We start from the raw sequence: 15,877 nt of genomic DNA, 5'->3' as shown, positions 1-15,877 counted from the left end.
ATAGAAGATGAAATCACCAAACTACAAGATATAATTAGACTCAGGAGCAAGTGATCCTTAGTTATGACTGACTTCCTGGATCCCTGATTTTGCATGGTTAAAACAACTTGTAATGGGCACAGTTCTGTTTGTTATGATACTATTGATGATGGTTTGCGCCTTAAAGTGTGTAGTCCATTGCTGGACCAAAAAGAGGTATGAGATTTAAGAAAAGCCTTTTGAGGGGGGAGTGTTATAGAAATTTCAGTTGTAATATGTCTGTTATCCCATAATTTCATAAGCTAGGCTATGTCTATTCTACCTTTGTGTGAAATTGTCATGCCAGACAAAGACACAGTGCCTTATCAGAGACTCAGGAATGCCAAGAACGTATTTACGTTAGAGTACAAGGCCTCTCTCTCTACACATGCCTGAGTATGTAAAAGGCGCTGCCTGTCTTCTGTTTCCCTCTCAGCTAGACAAAGAGATTAGTACAGCGCAAGCGTAAGACAGCCCCTAGAGACTCGTGTATATAAGCCTCTGGATCACATCACTTGATTGTGACCTTTGTTGGAGCGTTAGCCCCAAGGGTTGCCTTATTCTGCAGAATAAAATCGTGTTGGACCAGATCTCTGCCTCCTCTCGTTCTTGGTAAACAAATTGGAAAGTCTACCAGGGAAAAGAACACAATTTTTGTAACAAGTCTACACATAGCAGTTATACCGTTATCATAACTACTTGGTACACATAACACCAGTGGGCAGCAATAGTTATGATAACGGTGTGATAACAGTGTAATTGCTATGTGTAGACTCAGCCAGATGGCTGCCTTCCAGTCAAACAGGGCACTCAGAGTAAACGAACCCCCATAGAAGGAAAAGAGGGCAGCTCTCTCCTGACTTTGCAAAGGTGGAAGGAGGAGGCACTCTCACACACATGCACACACACACAGCTATTTCTTTTGTCCATGTGCACCCCAGGGGTGGGGGGTGGGCTGCTCAAGGCACTTGAGAGGCATCGGTAGCGGCAAGGGCAGTACCCTCTACAAAAAACCACACCCATAAGTGAGGTGAAGACCATCCTTTTTTAAAAAAACTTGCCATTTTGCAGGTCTGCTTGACTGACTCCCAGCAGGAGAGCAGGAGTGAGAGTGACTAAGCAGTGGGACCATACAAAAAGCAATTGAAAAAATGTAATGGATTACTTGAAAAATTGGTGGGGGGTGTATGCATGTGTTTGAATTTCTTCAAAGCCAAGTTTCTTTCCATCCTTTCCAGAGGAGCCAGAAGCTGATGGCAAACCATATGTAATCTTCGCCACCCATATTTTAATTTGGTGGGGAGGGGGGAGAGAAACCTTGCTTGCTGTTATTGCCTGCATGTCCTATTTTTAAAAGTAATTATTGCTCAAAGCCCATTTCTGGAGCTTGGGTTGGGTGGGCATATTAATTTCTTTGTAACCAATTACCTGGGGCTGGGGGAGTTGCTATTATTTTTTAGCCAGTATTCTGTGGCTGGGGGCATCTCATGTTTTTCAACATTCAAAAATCAATATTGTAATAATTAGGGGTGGACGAAAGTCCCTTACCTGTCCTCGAAGGACGTTCACGGTGGGGGGGAGGCGCTTCGCTGCTCCCCCCGCAAAGTTCAGGCCGGGGGGGAGGCTTCCCGCCTCACCCCGGCCGAAATTCAGGACGGGGGGGAGGCTTCCTGCCTCGCCCTGGCCGAAATTCAGGCTGGGGAGGAGGCTTCCCGCCTCGCCCGGCTGCGAACGCGAAAGTTTTTTTTTAAAAAAAAAACGCCCCCTGATAGGCTACGTGACGATTAACATAGCCTATCATGGCTAGATCTGCAAAGTCAGCCATGATAGGCTACGTAAATCATCACGTAGCCTATCACGGGTGACTTTAAAAAAAAAAGTGTGTACGGATAATGGCGGCCCCCATAGGGAGCCGCCATTCCCGTTCCTTATTTGGTCGCTGTAGTCTACGTAAAGATTTATGTAGACTACGGTGAAAATAAGGGCAACGCTATTTTCGTTGCCCTTATTTTCGCCGTAGTCTACGTAAACATTTACGTAGACTACAGCGACTAAATAAGGAACGCGAATGGCGGCTCCCTATGGGGGCCGCCATTATCCGTACACACTTTTTTTTTAAAGTCACCCGTGATAGGCTACGTGACGATTTACGTAGCCTATCACGGCTGACTTTGCAGATCTAGCCGTGATAGGCTACGTTAATTATTACGTAGCCTATCAGGGGGCGTTTTTTTTTTTTCTCTTATTACAGTGGCAGCGGCAGCCGGTCGAAAGACCGGCTGCCGCTCCTGCCCCGCTCGAACACCCACCGAACCGCCGGCCGGACCCGCCACCGGGAGAGACATTCGGCGAAGGTAAGTCTTGTCCCGGGGGGAGTGCGGGGGGTGGGGGGGTTTGGAGGATTTCTCCCCGAAACTTGTTCGGGGGGCCGAACATGTTGGCGCTTGGCCCCCCGAAGTTTCGGGGAGAAATTCTCCACCAACCCTAGTAATAATACTTATATTAGGCCAATTAAAAAATCAGGGGAAAAATGGACACACTTTCAGGATCTGCAGATCTCTTCATCAGGCAAGATGTTATAAAAGGCAAGTTGGGTGGTGGGGACAGGGGTTTAGAAGGGAAAAAACCAAATAGATAGTGAAGTCACATTGTCTACAAGTTCAGTCTACAAGTCTGGGGACTCTATATTTCCCCAAATGGAGGAGCAAACATTCTCCTTCTCCCAGCATAACCTGGGGCAGCAAGACCCTCCTGTAACCAAACTCCACAACCACACTACACTTTGGGACTAGCTGGAACTTGTAGACAATGTGATTTCACCATCTAGTCAATGTTTTTGTTTCTTTCGCTCCTTCTCCCCCATCCCCTCTGCCTTTTATAACATATTGCCTGATGAAGAGATCTGGGGATCTTGAAAGCTTGTACATTTTTTTTGTACAAGCTTTTGGTTAACATTTTTTTTAAGTTATTGGCTGTGGCTTGCCAAAATTTAAGTCTTAACAACTGTGTGCCTCAGTGGCCATACTTCATGGTTTGAATAGCTTCTATGACATTGTTTCCCTCTTGCTTGATGCCTGAGAAGTGTTATGCGGCATGGGTGGCCAAATGTCATGTTTTTAACAGCTCTTCTGCTTCTGTTTTTCATTTCTTTTATACCTTAGAAAACTGCTACAGCTCCTATGCCTGAGAACGACTGAGCTGCATAGGTGACCAAATTTCATGTTTTTAATAGCTCCTATGCCATTGCTTTTCATTACCTTTACTTTAGAGAACATTTCCATCTATAATGGATGCTTTTCAGTTCGTACAGCCTTAGGCCATGGACAGAATCCTTGGAGGGATGAGGCAGCCTACCATGTGTGTGCTGGACCTTTGCCCTTCTTCTGTGTTTGATGTAGGGATGTCAGAGAATTTCTCCTCGAATCTCCAGGAGATTCCCCCGAATCTCCATTTCTCCCCCGAAATTGGTGGAGAAATGGTCCACCACCACCCCGCCACCCCCCCCGGGATGGGACTTACCTTGCTTGAATGTCCCTGGCGGCGGCGGCTCCTTGTGGCAGTTCGGCAGCAGTTCGGTGGCGGCGGCGGCCGGTCTTCCGACCAGCTGCCGCCGCCGCCATTTCCAAGTGTAAAAAAAAATCAACAACAACAAACGTGATAGGCTACGTAAAGATTTACATAGTCTATCACGGCTAGATTTTCAAAAAACACCGTGATAGGCTACGTAAATGTTTACTTAGCCTATCACAGCTGACTATGGGGGGGGGGGAAAAGCGCGTACGCAAATGGCGGCGCCCATGGGCGCCATCATTTGCATTCCTTATTTGGGCACGTGTAGTCTATGTAAACATTTACGTAGACTACGGCGAAAATAAGGGCAACGCTATTTGTGTTGCCCTTATTTTCGCCGTAGTCTACGTAAATGTTTATGTAGACTACACGTGCCCAAATAAGGAACACAAATGGCGGCGCCCATGGGCTCATTATCCAGCTCATTATCCAGCTCAGACGGTGAGCATGATTCTTAAAAAAAAAAAACCTTACGTACTTATTATCGAAATATACTACCTTGCGTTTTTATTTACGAAAATTTCGCGACTCTGTGCGGATGACAAAAAAAAAGCTGCATGACTGCTGGCTCCGCAGGACCTCATGGTGCCATTCCGCAGAGGATTCTGTGGCACAGACTGAAGGGAATTCGATCCCATTTCAGTCTGTGGCGGAATTCTCTGACATCCTTACAGACCAGTCAGTCTGATATAAATCCCTGGGAAAATTCTGGAGCAGATGATAGAGCAATCCATCTGTAAGCACCTTGAAAACAATGCAGTGATGACTCGAAGCCAACATGGATTTGTCAAGAACAAGTCCTGCCAAATGAATCTGATCTCATTTTTTGATCAAGTAACCTCCCTTGTGGACCGTGGGAACTCTGTAGACATAATATACCTCGACTTCAGCAAAGCTTTCGACAAAGTGCCCCACGATATCCTGATGAGCAAACTAGCTCAAAGTGGGCTAGATGAAACAATGATCCGGTGGATCTACAGTTGGCTACAGAATCGGACTCAAAGAGTGCTTATCAATGGGATCTTCTCAAACTGGGGAGGGGTAACGAGTGGGGTACCGCAGGGCTCAGTCCTGGGCCCAGTGCTCTTCAACATTTTGATTAATGACTTGGAGGAGGAGGTGCAGGGAATGCTGATCAAATTTGCAGATGACACAAAATTGGGTGGGATAGCGAATACTTTGGAAGACAGAAACAAAATTCAAGGTGATCTGGATAGACTGGAGTGCGGGGCAGAAAACAACAGAATGACATTTAATAGGGATAAATGCCAAGTTCTGCACCTCGGAAAAAGAAACCAAAGGCAGAGTTACAAGATGGGGGATACGTGGCTCAACAGCACGACAAGCAAGAAAGATCTTGGAATTGTCAATCACAAGCTGAATATGAGCCAACAATGTGATGTGGCTGCCAAAAAGGCAAATGCTCTTTTGGGCTGCATTCATAGAAGCATAGCTTCCAAATGCCGGCAAGTACTAGTTCCCCTCTACTCAGCACTGGTTAGGCCTCATCTGGAGTACTGTGTCCAGTTCTGGGCACCACACTTTAAGAAGGATGCAGACAAACTGGAGAGGGTTCAGAAGAGGGCAACAAAGATGATCAGGGGACTGGAAACAAAGGCCTATAAAGAGAGACAGAAAGAACTGGGCATGTTTAGCCTTGAGAAGAGAAGATTGAGGGGAGATATGATAGCGCTCTTCAAGTACTTGAAAGGTTGTGCCAGAGAGGAAGGCCAGGATCTCTTCTTGATCATCCCAGAGTGCAGGACACGGAATCATGGGCTCAAGTGACAGGAAGCCAGATTCTGGCTGAACGTCAGGAAAAACTTCCTGACTGTTAGAGCAATACAACAATGGAACCAATTCCCTAGGGAGGTGGTGGGCTCTCCCACACTGGAGGCATTCAAGACGAGGCTGGACAGCCATCTGTCAGGGATGCTCTGACTTGGATTCCTGCATTGAGCAGGGGGTTGGACTTGATGGCCTTGTAGGCCCCTTCCAACTCTTCTATGATTCTATGATTCTATGATTTTTAATGTCACCTTTGTAACAGGGATGCTACTTCTGCTAGGGATGTCAGAGAATTCCGCGACGGATCTCGGTGAGGCTGAATGCCAGTGCATTTGGCCCCCCGAAATCCATCGCGGAATGAAGTCCCCACTGCACCCACCCCACAAAAAGCGTGTGAAACGGAGCACGTACCTGCTCCCATCCGTGCTGCTTTGCGAATGGCGGCCGTCCTGCGGCTGCCATTTGCTTCCTCCTCTTTATAGCCATGATAGGCTATGAAAGTATTTATGCAGCCTATCACAGCGGGGGGGGGGGGGAACCCAGCGTACGCAAATGGTGGCGGCCACCACCTTTTGCGTACACTGGGGTTTTTCCCCCTGCCGTGATAGGCTACATAAATATTTACATAGCCTATCATGGCTCAATACAGGGACGCAAATGGCAGCAGCTACAACAGCTGCCATTTGTGTCCCTACAGGGCTGCCCAGTGGCTGGATGTCCGGCTGCGGGCAGCCAGAGCTGGCCAGCGGCTCCGTGGCTTGGCCGCAGGGCGGAGCCGGTTGGGCAGTATTCCAGAGGAAGGGACGGAGCGCCTCCCTCCCCATCGAGGATTCTGGGGAGAGGGACGGAGCGCCTCCCCCCCACCGTGGATTGCCCGGCGCGGAGCCAGGTAGGTGTTCCATACATCCCTAATTTCTGCATGTTTAGGTCCCATGCTGCACTATTAACATCTGAAATACAAAACCATGGAGGAAGGACACATAACACAGTTATTTTGTGACTGGCCATGACCATTATGGCAGGCATTTTGTGAATGGGCAGGCTCTCCCAAGGAAGCCATTTTGTGAGAGTGCCCACAGCATTCCAAAAATTCCAAAACTGTCCACCAACCCAAAAATTTTGGAGACCCTTGATGTAGAGGAACTGGTTTGCACAAATGATTCCTCTGTGTCAGGGGTAGGTAAACGTTTGATCCCATGGGCACATTTGAAAATGTGAGAAACTGACCTGGACACAACCATAAAGTGGCTGCTATGGCTAGTCACAAAGGACAAGTAAAATGCTCAGAACCATTCAAGGAAACTGAGATGGTAGCAGCTAGAGGATCCTGCTTTGCTTTGAAGCAATCCAAGGTACCAGTAAGAAAATATTAAAATATTTTTAAATAAAAATTGGGAGGAGTAGGGTGTCTTGGTGGGCACCAAAGAAGGTATCTGGGGGCATATTGGTGCCTGTGGGCACCATGTTGCCTACCCTTGCTCTGTGTGAATACCACTTGGCTGTGAGCCAACAAGCAGCTCCGTGCACTCCAAAGACACTTATGGACTTAAAAAAGCACAACTATATGGACTTAGAAAACCTAGTAAACACAGATAGTAATTTGCTTTCTGGAATCTAAGCAATTTAGGCACATTGCCCTAATATTTCCAGTCATGTCTGGCCTGCAACCAATCAAGCTAACACTGCCTTTGTAGAAATGATAGCAGAGACTCTAACAAGGGCAGTCTAATCAATTGAAAGTTGCCCTTGCTTCCATATGTACTATTTCTCTAGATTTAAAACGGAGGCTGAGTCAATAAAAAATGATGTTTTGTATATACTGGACACCACAGAGCCTTCTTAAGAAAAAGCTGGCTAGCTCTGCTAGATGTTGGCCCTGTAATGTGGACAAGGTCTCATTGAGGCATATGATGTGGGCATCTCCTGTAGCGGCTTCCTTTTGGTTGGAAGCCATTGCTCGTATTTGTTCTTGAAATATCTGTGACAAGAGTGGATGTCCATGCACTTTTAAATTACATCCCTGTGATGTGGGGATTAACGGATGAACAGCAGAAGTGGATACTGAGAGTCCTTACAGTTGCAAAGAGATATGCCCTACCCCCACATCCAGCCTGCCTGGCCGTGGTGGTGATGGGGAGTTGCAGGTGGATGGGGTGAGGAGAAGTGTTGAGATGCCATTGGGCATCCCTAGTGGCACCACTCTGTAGGGGAGGGGCCGGCAAAGCCTCTTCTAGCCCCGCGCCCCTCCCAGAGCAATCTCTTGCCCATAAGGGGCAGTCCGGAGGGGCGGCGAGGCTGACATGCCACCCCTCAGGCTGGGTGTGTTTTCACTCAGGCTGGGTGCGTTTTCGCCCATAAAAGTGCCAGCTAGCTGCTGCCACAGTCAGGGCCCATCCTAGGTTTCCCCCTTTGCAGAAATTTCAGTAAATGTGGCCCAATTTCAGTCCAAGCCTTTGTGGTCTGTCTCTTCTTTACCCCGTCTCCGCTCTCTGTCTCAATTATAATTCAAGTTTGGAAGATAAACAGCCACCATGTATCATTCAATTCACTGAAGATCATACTTCTGGCTACAGTTGAACATGTCTCCTACAGCCATCAATCTCATATGGATGCTTATTTAGATATATAGACTGCTTATATTAACATATGTATTTGAAGAAGTGTCAAATCCTTCTTTCCCCCTCTTTTTCTTTTTTTATATTAAGAGAGATATAAATGATTATTATGCATGGATATGTTTTGTGATATGTTTTCTTCTTTCTTTTTCTCCCTCTTTTTGACTCCCCCCTTTCTGTTATTTTTATATTTGCAAAGATGGATAGATAGATATTAAATGGTTCTAACAAGGTCCTACTTGACAGGACCCATTTGCTGGGTAAGGGCTACATTTGGAAGCGGCAACACCAAAGAGGGAGTGGTGAGAAGCAAATGCAAAGAAGGAAGTGATTTCTCTGTATATATAGACCTGTGCAAGTTGAAGTCTGTGGGGGACGTTGATGACAGGGCCAGTCTGAGTGACTGAAGATAAATTACTGAGCTTCACACAGCTGTAGCCTTCATAATTTACAATCAGAGTCAGAGTCAGACAAAGTTATTGCCATTATCTGCTACACACTACAAGATTAATAAGCTCCATTCTTCTTGTAGAATGGCCAACTTATTAGGTTTTTAATTCTCTCACTTACTAATAGTTGTGGTTGGATTTATTTAGTCATTTATAGATATCACACATCAAGCTTGGCCACAGGGCATATCAGTTACAGCTCAGGGAAAGAAGTGGGGACAATATCAGGCATGGATGTCAGCTCTCAGAAATTTGTTGAATGTCGCCCAAAAAAAGTGGCCACAATCCACTGCACTCATCCAGTGCACTCTTAGGCCCTATTCACACGTAATGCTAAGCTATGATGGTTAGGCTTTTTTTTGCTAACCACGTGGCTGAGCATGTCATGTGGGGGGAGAAAATCATGTTCCCTGTGGTTAGTAACTCACCCCTGCTAACCACCTCCTACAAAAGGGCTAAGGGACCTGGGGTGGCAGGCTTACTGCGTCATCTGGCAGGCTCCCTGGTGGTTTAAACAGTCTCTGGAGGACTTCCAGGCTGCAACCACAGAGCCCACTGCCTGGAACATCCACCACTGTGGGTGACGCCCTAGCTGCCATGGACTTTATGGTCCCACAACCATTTGGGATGCTGGAGTGGCTGCTGGGAGCCCGTTTGTGCCACGGAGGATGATGGGATACACAGTAAACATGCCGGGAAGATAGTAAGTAACTGTGGAGTGGGTGGTGGTTAGCGGAACCATGTGGCACCATGTGCTTCTGCATGTCGTGGTTTCACTACCGCCCCCCCCCATAGTTACCCTAACCACCCTCCCCCCATGTACATGTGAATAAGCCCTTAGACTCGCTTAGGTTCCTTTATGCATGTTTACTCAGAAGTAAGTTCTATTCAGTTCAATGGGACTTACTCCTATGGAAGTGAGTATAGTATTGCCGGCTCAGGCCCACGGAAATCGGTGTATCTTAGATTGGCCCAACTCTGTACTGAATTGTAGCCAGTGTCATTAAGAGTATTCTAAAGTAAACTGTTAACTGGGCTAATTACCTTTGTATGTTACCAAACTGATACAAAGGTTTTTAAGTGAGATGTGTTTTTTTTACTGAACATTTTGTGCCAGAGTAGACAAGGTTTTGAATTCTTAATCAGGCGCTACTGCTTTTGTGTCTGCATCTACAAAACAAGGTTCTTTATTAATGCAAATATTTTAGTCACTTCTGATTGATTGTAGCATAATGTGTGTGTGTGTGTGCGCGCACGCGCGCGCGCGTGCACATGTTTTCCTCTAGCATTGCAATAATGCACTGAATGGCAAAGAAATACAGAATGGCTTAATGACCCCAAATATGTATTTTGTGTTTCTTCAAGAGCTGAGCTGAATTTTACTGATGTTTGAGTTTCGTGGCAACATTTGCATTTTCAACAAGGGAAGAACAATCTTTTGTTGACTAGGAATGCAAATTGCACACGATTTGAAAGGGTTCCTTTCATTTTTCATCCATGACTCAGCATGAAGCACTGCTCAAAGACAGCTGTGCAAAAGCCCTAGGGGGGTATTTTTAAGGCTCCAGAAAAATTCTGAAACCCCTCAACTCATCCAGTCGGTGCAGTGTAGGGATGGCGGAGAATTTCTCCCCAAAACTTCGGGGGGCCGAGCACCAATGTGTTCGGCCCCCCGAAGAAGTTTCGGGGAGAAATTCTCCGCACCCCCCCGCACCCCGCACCCCCCCCCCGGGACGGGACTTACCTTTCCCGAATGTCCCTCCCGGCAGCAGATCCCGGCGATGGTTCGTCGGGTCTTCCTCAGGGGCGGGGGCGGCAGCCGGTCTTTCAACCGGCTGCCGCCGCCGCCATTCCAATAAAAGTTAAAAAAAAAATGCCCCCGTGATAGGCTACGTGATGATTAACGTAGCCTATCATGGCTAGATTTGCAAAGTCAGCCGTGATAGGCTACGTAAATCGTCACGTAGCCTATCACGGGTGACTTAAAAAAAAAAAAAAAGTGCGTACGGCTAATGGCGGCCCCCATAGGGAGCCACCATTCACGTTCCTTATTTGGTCACTGTAGTCTACGTAAAGATTACGTAGACTACAGCAAAAATAAGGGCAACGCTATTAGGGGGTCCGTGCACTGGTGTCCAGGGGGCTGAGCCAGCAAAAGATTGCCAAGCTTTGAGCCCCAACTGAATGTCCACGACATCCTTAAAATGACATTTGGCAAGCCATCAAACTAGGGATGGACGAAAGTCCCTTACCTGGTCCTTCAGCTTGCTTCGTGGTGGGGGGGAGGCGCTCCATTCCTCCCCCCAAAATTCTGGCCAGGGGGGAGGCGCCCCATGCCTCTGGCCGAAATTCTGGCCGGGGGGGAGGCACCACATCCCTCCGGCCACGAATCCTCTGCTCCTGCCGGGTCGCAAATGGCAGCGGCTGTAGTCAGCCGTGATAGGCTACATAATGTTTATGTAGCCTATCACGGTTGACTTTGGAAGAAAAAAAAAGCGCGTACGCAAATGGGCTCATTAGCAAACCTCCTGTTAGTTATATCAGAAGACTCTTGGGTGAATGGGGGGGGTTTTTTCCACGGAACAGCTGGATGGAGGGAGATTACACACACACACACACACACACACACACACGAAGAATATAGTTCTTCATATTCCCTGGTATGTTTATTCCTCATTTTGTCCATTCCCTGAGCATGTGCAGAGTATGCTTTTTATTCAAACAAAGAGAAGGTCGCTGATCTTTCCCTTCATGCTGCATTTGTACAAGTGTGACTGCTTCAGAAAGAACTTTCCATTATACTTTCTCTTTTTCTTCAAGAGTTTCATGTAACAAAAGTATGATGTTCTTCTATTTCTATTTTTTGATGTAGTGTTTAGAGTCCAGCCCAAAGTCATCCAGTGAGTAGGGATGGCGGAGAATTTCTCCCCGAAACTTTGGGGGGCCGAGCACCAATGTGTTCGGCCCCCTGAACAAATTTCGGGGAGAAATCCTCCGCACTCCCCCGCACCCCACACCCCCCCCCCCGGGACGGGACTTAACTTCGCTGAATGTCCCTCCCGGCGGCGGGTCCGGCCGGCGTTTCGGAGGCTGTTCGTGCGGGGCGGGAGCGGCAGCCGGTCTTTTGACCGGCTGCCGCCGCCGCCATTCCAAGAAAAGAAAAAAAAAAGCCCCGTGATAGGCTACGTGACGATTAACGTAGCCTATCATGGCTAGATTTGCAAAGTCTACTATGGCGACCAAATAAGGAACGCGAATGGCGGCTCCCTATGGGGGCCGCCATTAGCGTACGTGCTTTTTTTTTTTAAGTCACCCATGATAGGCTACGTGATGATTAACGTAGCCTATAACGGCTGACTTTGCAGATCTAGCTGTGATAGGCTACGTTAATCGTCACATAGCCTATCACGGGGGCGTTTTTTTTTTTTTTTAACTTTCGAGTTCACGGCCGGACGAGGCGGGAAGCCTCCTCCCCGGCCTGAATTTCGGCTGGGGCGAGGCGGGAAGCCTCCCCCCCGGCCTGAATTTCGGCCAGGGCGAGGCGGGAAGCCTCCCCCCCGGCGTGAACTTCGCGGGGGGAGCAGCCAAGCGCCTCCCCCCCACCGCAAACAAGCTTCGGCGAAAGGTAAGGGACTTTCGTCCACCCCTACCAGTGAGATAACTAGCAGGTTTGCTAATGAGCTGGAAGTGGAAATACAAAGCTGAGCTGGGGGCAAGTGGGGTGCTGACATGTGTAGGAGTAAGTCGCATTGAACTCAATAAGACTTACTTCTGAGTAGACATGCACAGAGTTGGTTCTCCTCTCCATTTTAGCCTCACAACGTCACCAACAAGGCTGGATGTGGAAATAGAAAGCCTAGCAGGGGGAATAATACTTCGTGCAGGGCTCCAGACCAGCATGGTCATTTTAAAAGGTTTTTTCTTTCTTTCAAACAGCGTTGCTTTAAACAAAGAGTGCATCGCTCAGGCACACCTAGGGCAGCCTTGTTTTGGGAAGCCCCCAGGAGGAGGAAGTGTTTTGGCTGAAAGTAATTACTGCAAGTCTCATGGCAGGGGAAAAAATATGTAAATATCTATGAAAAATAGCCTTTCTTACAGAAGTTATGCAGAATTATGGCTGTCGGTACGGATTTATCTTCTTAATTCTTGGAGCGGAAAAAAAAGGGGAGAATTCCGGGGAGTTCCGTGGAAGTCAAGCGGCACGGAAGGTACACAATTCGTACATCCCTACTGGTCTGTAGTTCCCAAGTTCCTCCTTTTTACCCTTTGTGAAGATAGGGTCAACATTAGCCCTCCTCCAGTCATCTGGCACTTCCCCCGTCCTCCATGATTTCTCCTAGAGAATAGATAGCGGTTCTGAGAGTTCTTCTGCCAGTTCCTTTATTACTCTAGGATGCAGTTCATCTGGCCCTGGAGATTTGAACTCATTCGAAGTAATCAGGTGTTCCTTGACCAGATGCCTATTGATCTCAAGCTGCAATCCTGCCCCTTCAGCCTGCACTTCGCCTTTGCCAGTGGGGAGTCATAGACCCTCTTTTGGGAGAAGACTGAGCCAAAGTAGGAATTGAGCACCTCTGCCTTTTCTTTATCATCTGTTATCATTTTGCCATCCTTATTTAAAAGCTGAACCACCATTTCTTTCCTCTGCCTTTTACTATGCACATAGCTGAAGTTAGCATCCCTCGCTAACCTCAGCTCATTCTCAGGTTTAGCCTTCCTGACACCATCCCTTTAATTCTGTGCTACCTGCCTGTACTCTTCCTTTGTTACTTGGCCTTCTTTCCACTTCCTATGTGTGTCCTTTTTTGTTTTCAGGTCATCTCAAAGCTTTTTGTGAAGCCACATTGGCTTCTTCTGTTGTCTTCCACCTTTTCTTCTTGTTGGAATTGTTTGTAATTGTGCCTTGAGAATTTCCTTTTTTAAAAGCTCCCACCCATCTTGGACTCCTTTTCTCGTTAGCGTCGCTTGCCATGGGACCTTACTGATCATTGTTCTGAGTTTATTAAAATCAGCTTTCCTAAAATCCAGGGTACGCGTTTGACTACACTCACCTTTTGCTTCCCTTAGAACCAAGAACTCAAGTACAACATGGTCGCTTTCCCCCAGAGTTCCTGTAACTGCTACTGTATCCACTAAGTCATCTCTGTTGGTTAGGATCAAGTCAAGGATAGCCGATCCTGTAGTTCCTTCCTCTACTTTCTGTAGGAGGAAGTTATCTGCCACACAAGTCAGGAATTTCCTGGAGGGGCCATGTTTTGCAGAATTTGTCTCCCAACAGATATCGGGCAAATTGAAGCCCCCCATTACTGCTACATCATGCTTCCTTAAAACATTGGCTATTTGCTTTTCAAAAGTTTCATCCTCATCTTCTCCTTGATTGGGTGGCCGGTAGTAGGCTCCGACCACCAGGTTCCTTTTATTCTTTGCTCCATTTATTTTGATTCAGATGCTCTCAATGGGGCTACCAAGCTCCTCCTCCTGTATTTCTGTGCAGAGATATGTATTTTTCACATACAGTGCAACTCCACCTCCCTTTCTGTTCCTCCTGTTCTTTTTGAACAAGTTATATCCTTCAATTGCTGTATTCCAGTCATGAGAGTCATCCCACCAAGTCTCAGTTATACCTATCAAGTCATAATTTCCCTCTTGTATTAAGAGTTCAAGTTTGTTCTGTTTATTTCCCATACTCTGGGCATTAGTATATAGACATTAAAGACGATGTGCTTCATAGTCTGGCTTTCTTCCTACATGTGTCTGAAAACTATTATTGGGCGCTATTAGAGCTGTTCTTTCTGTTGCGTGCGGTGCATGAGCCTACATCCATTGTTACCCCCAACTTTGCATCTCCCTTCCCTGTAGGATTCAGTTTAAAGCCCTCCTGATGAAGTTCTTCATAGGGATGTCAGAGAATTTCGCCACGAATCTCGGGGAGGCCGAATGCCAACGCATTCGGCCCCCGAAATTGGTGGAGAAACGGTCTGCCCCCCCGCCCCCCCCCGGGACGGGACTTACCTTGTGCGAATGTCCCTGGCGGCAGCGGCTCCGGCGGTGGTTCAGAGGTGGTGCAGCGGCGGCAGCTGTGGCGGCCGGTCTTCCGACCGGCTGCCGCCACCGCCATTTCCAGTAAAAAAAAAAAAAAATCGTGATAGGCTACGTAAACATTTACATAGCCTATCACGGCTAGATTTTAAAAAAATACTGTGGTAGGCTACGTAAATGTTTACGTAGCCTATCACAGCTGAGTGAAGAAAAAAAAAACCCGCGCGTACGCACGGGGGGGGGGGGGTTTCACTCAGCCGTGATAGGCTACGTAAACATTTACGTAGCCTATTACGGCTGACTGCAGGGATGCAAACGGCGGCAGCTACGGCCGCCACCATTTGCGTCCCAGCCGGCAAGGAGTCATGGCAGGAGGGATGGGGCGCCTCCCCCCCGGCCAGAATTTGGGGGGAGGGATGGGGCGCCTCCCCCCTGGCCAGAATTTTGGGGGGGGAGGGACGGGGCGCCTCCCCCCCAGCCAGAATTTGGGGGGGAGGGACGGAGCGCCCCCCCCACCGTGAATCAAGTTTCGTGAAAGGTAAGGGACTTTCGTACATCCCTAGTTCATGCCGTGGCCAAACACATTCTTCCCATCTTTTGTGAGGTGCAACCCGTCCCTTACCAACAGCCCATCTTCCAGGAAGTATAGCCCATGGTCCCAGAATTCAAATCTCTCTCATCAGCACCACCTTCATAGCCAGTCGTTCACCCGGAGTATTTTTCGTTCCCTTTCTATCCCTCTTCTAACTACTGGAAGGATGGATGAGAAAACTATCTGGGCCCCAAAGTTCTTGAGTTTCCTTCCCAAAGCTTCAAAGTCTGACGTGATTTCTTTGTAGCTCCGCTTGGTGGTATCATTTGTTCCCACATGGATGAGAAGAAAGGGATACCTGTCAGTGGGCTTTATGAGTGCAGACAACCTTTTAGTCACGTCTCTAATCCATCCTCCCAGGAGACAACATACCTGGCGAGTCCACAGGTCTTCACGGCATACTTGGGTCTCGATCCCACGCAGCAAGGAGTCTCCCACTGCTACCACTCTTCTCTTCTTCTTGTTGTTGTAGGCCTGGGTTTCATCGCCTCTACTTGACTGACCTTCAGCCTCTTGCTCACTCTCATGTAGGTTGCCCTGTGATTCTTCCTCTGCAGGCTGTCCTCCAGTCTCATCCGCAAGTACCTGGAATCAGTTCCACAGCTCCACTGCTTCCACTGGTGCAGAGTGGCATCTAGTTCTTCTTCTCCTAACTATCACCCTTTTCCAAGGAGTATCCTCTACTCCATTTTTCTTCTCTTCAGCATTTCCCACTTCTCCCTCAGCCTGCTGTTGCTCTTCAAGCTTCTGGTCTTCCCTTTGCTGCTGTTCCCCCATTCTGTCCAAGAACTCTTCGTGTTCTCTTA

Source organism: Heloderma suspectum, chromosome 1 (assembly GCF_057233095.1).
Source record: "Heloderma suspectum isolate Gila_16-S chromosome 1, 16-S_ref, whole genome shotgun sequence".
NCBI classification, from domain to species: domain Eukaryota; kingdom Metazoa; phylum Chordata; class Lepidosauria; order Squamata; family Helodermatidae; genus Heloderma; species Heloderma suspectum.
The sequence above is the reverse complement of the archived record's forward strand: the minus strand, read 5'-3'. Positions refer to the sequence as shown.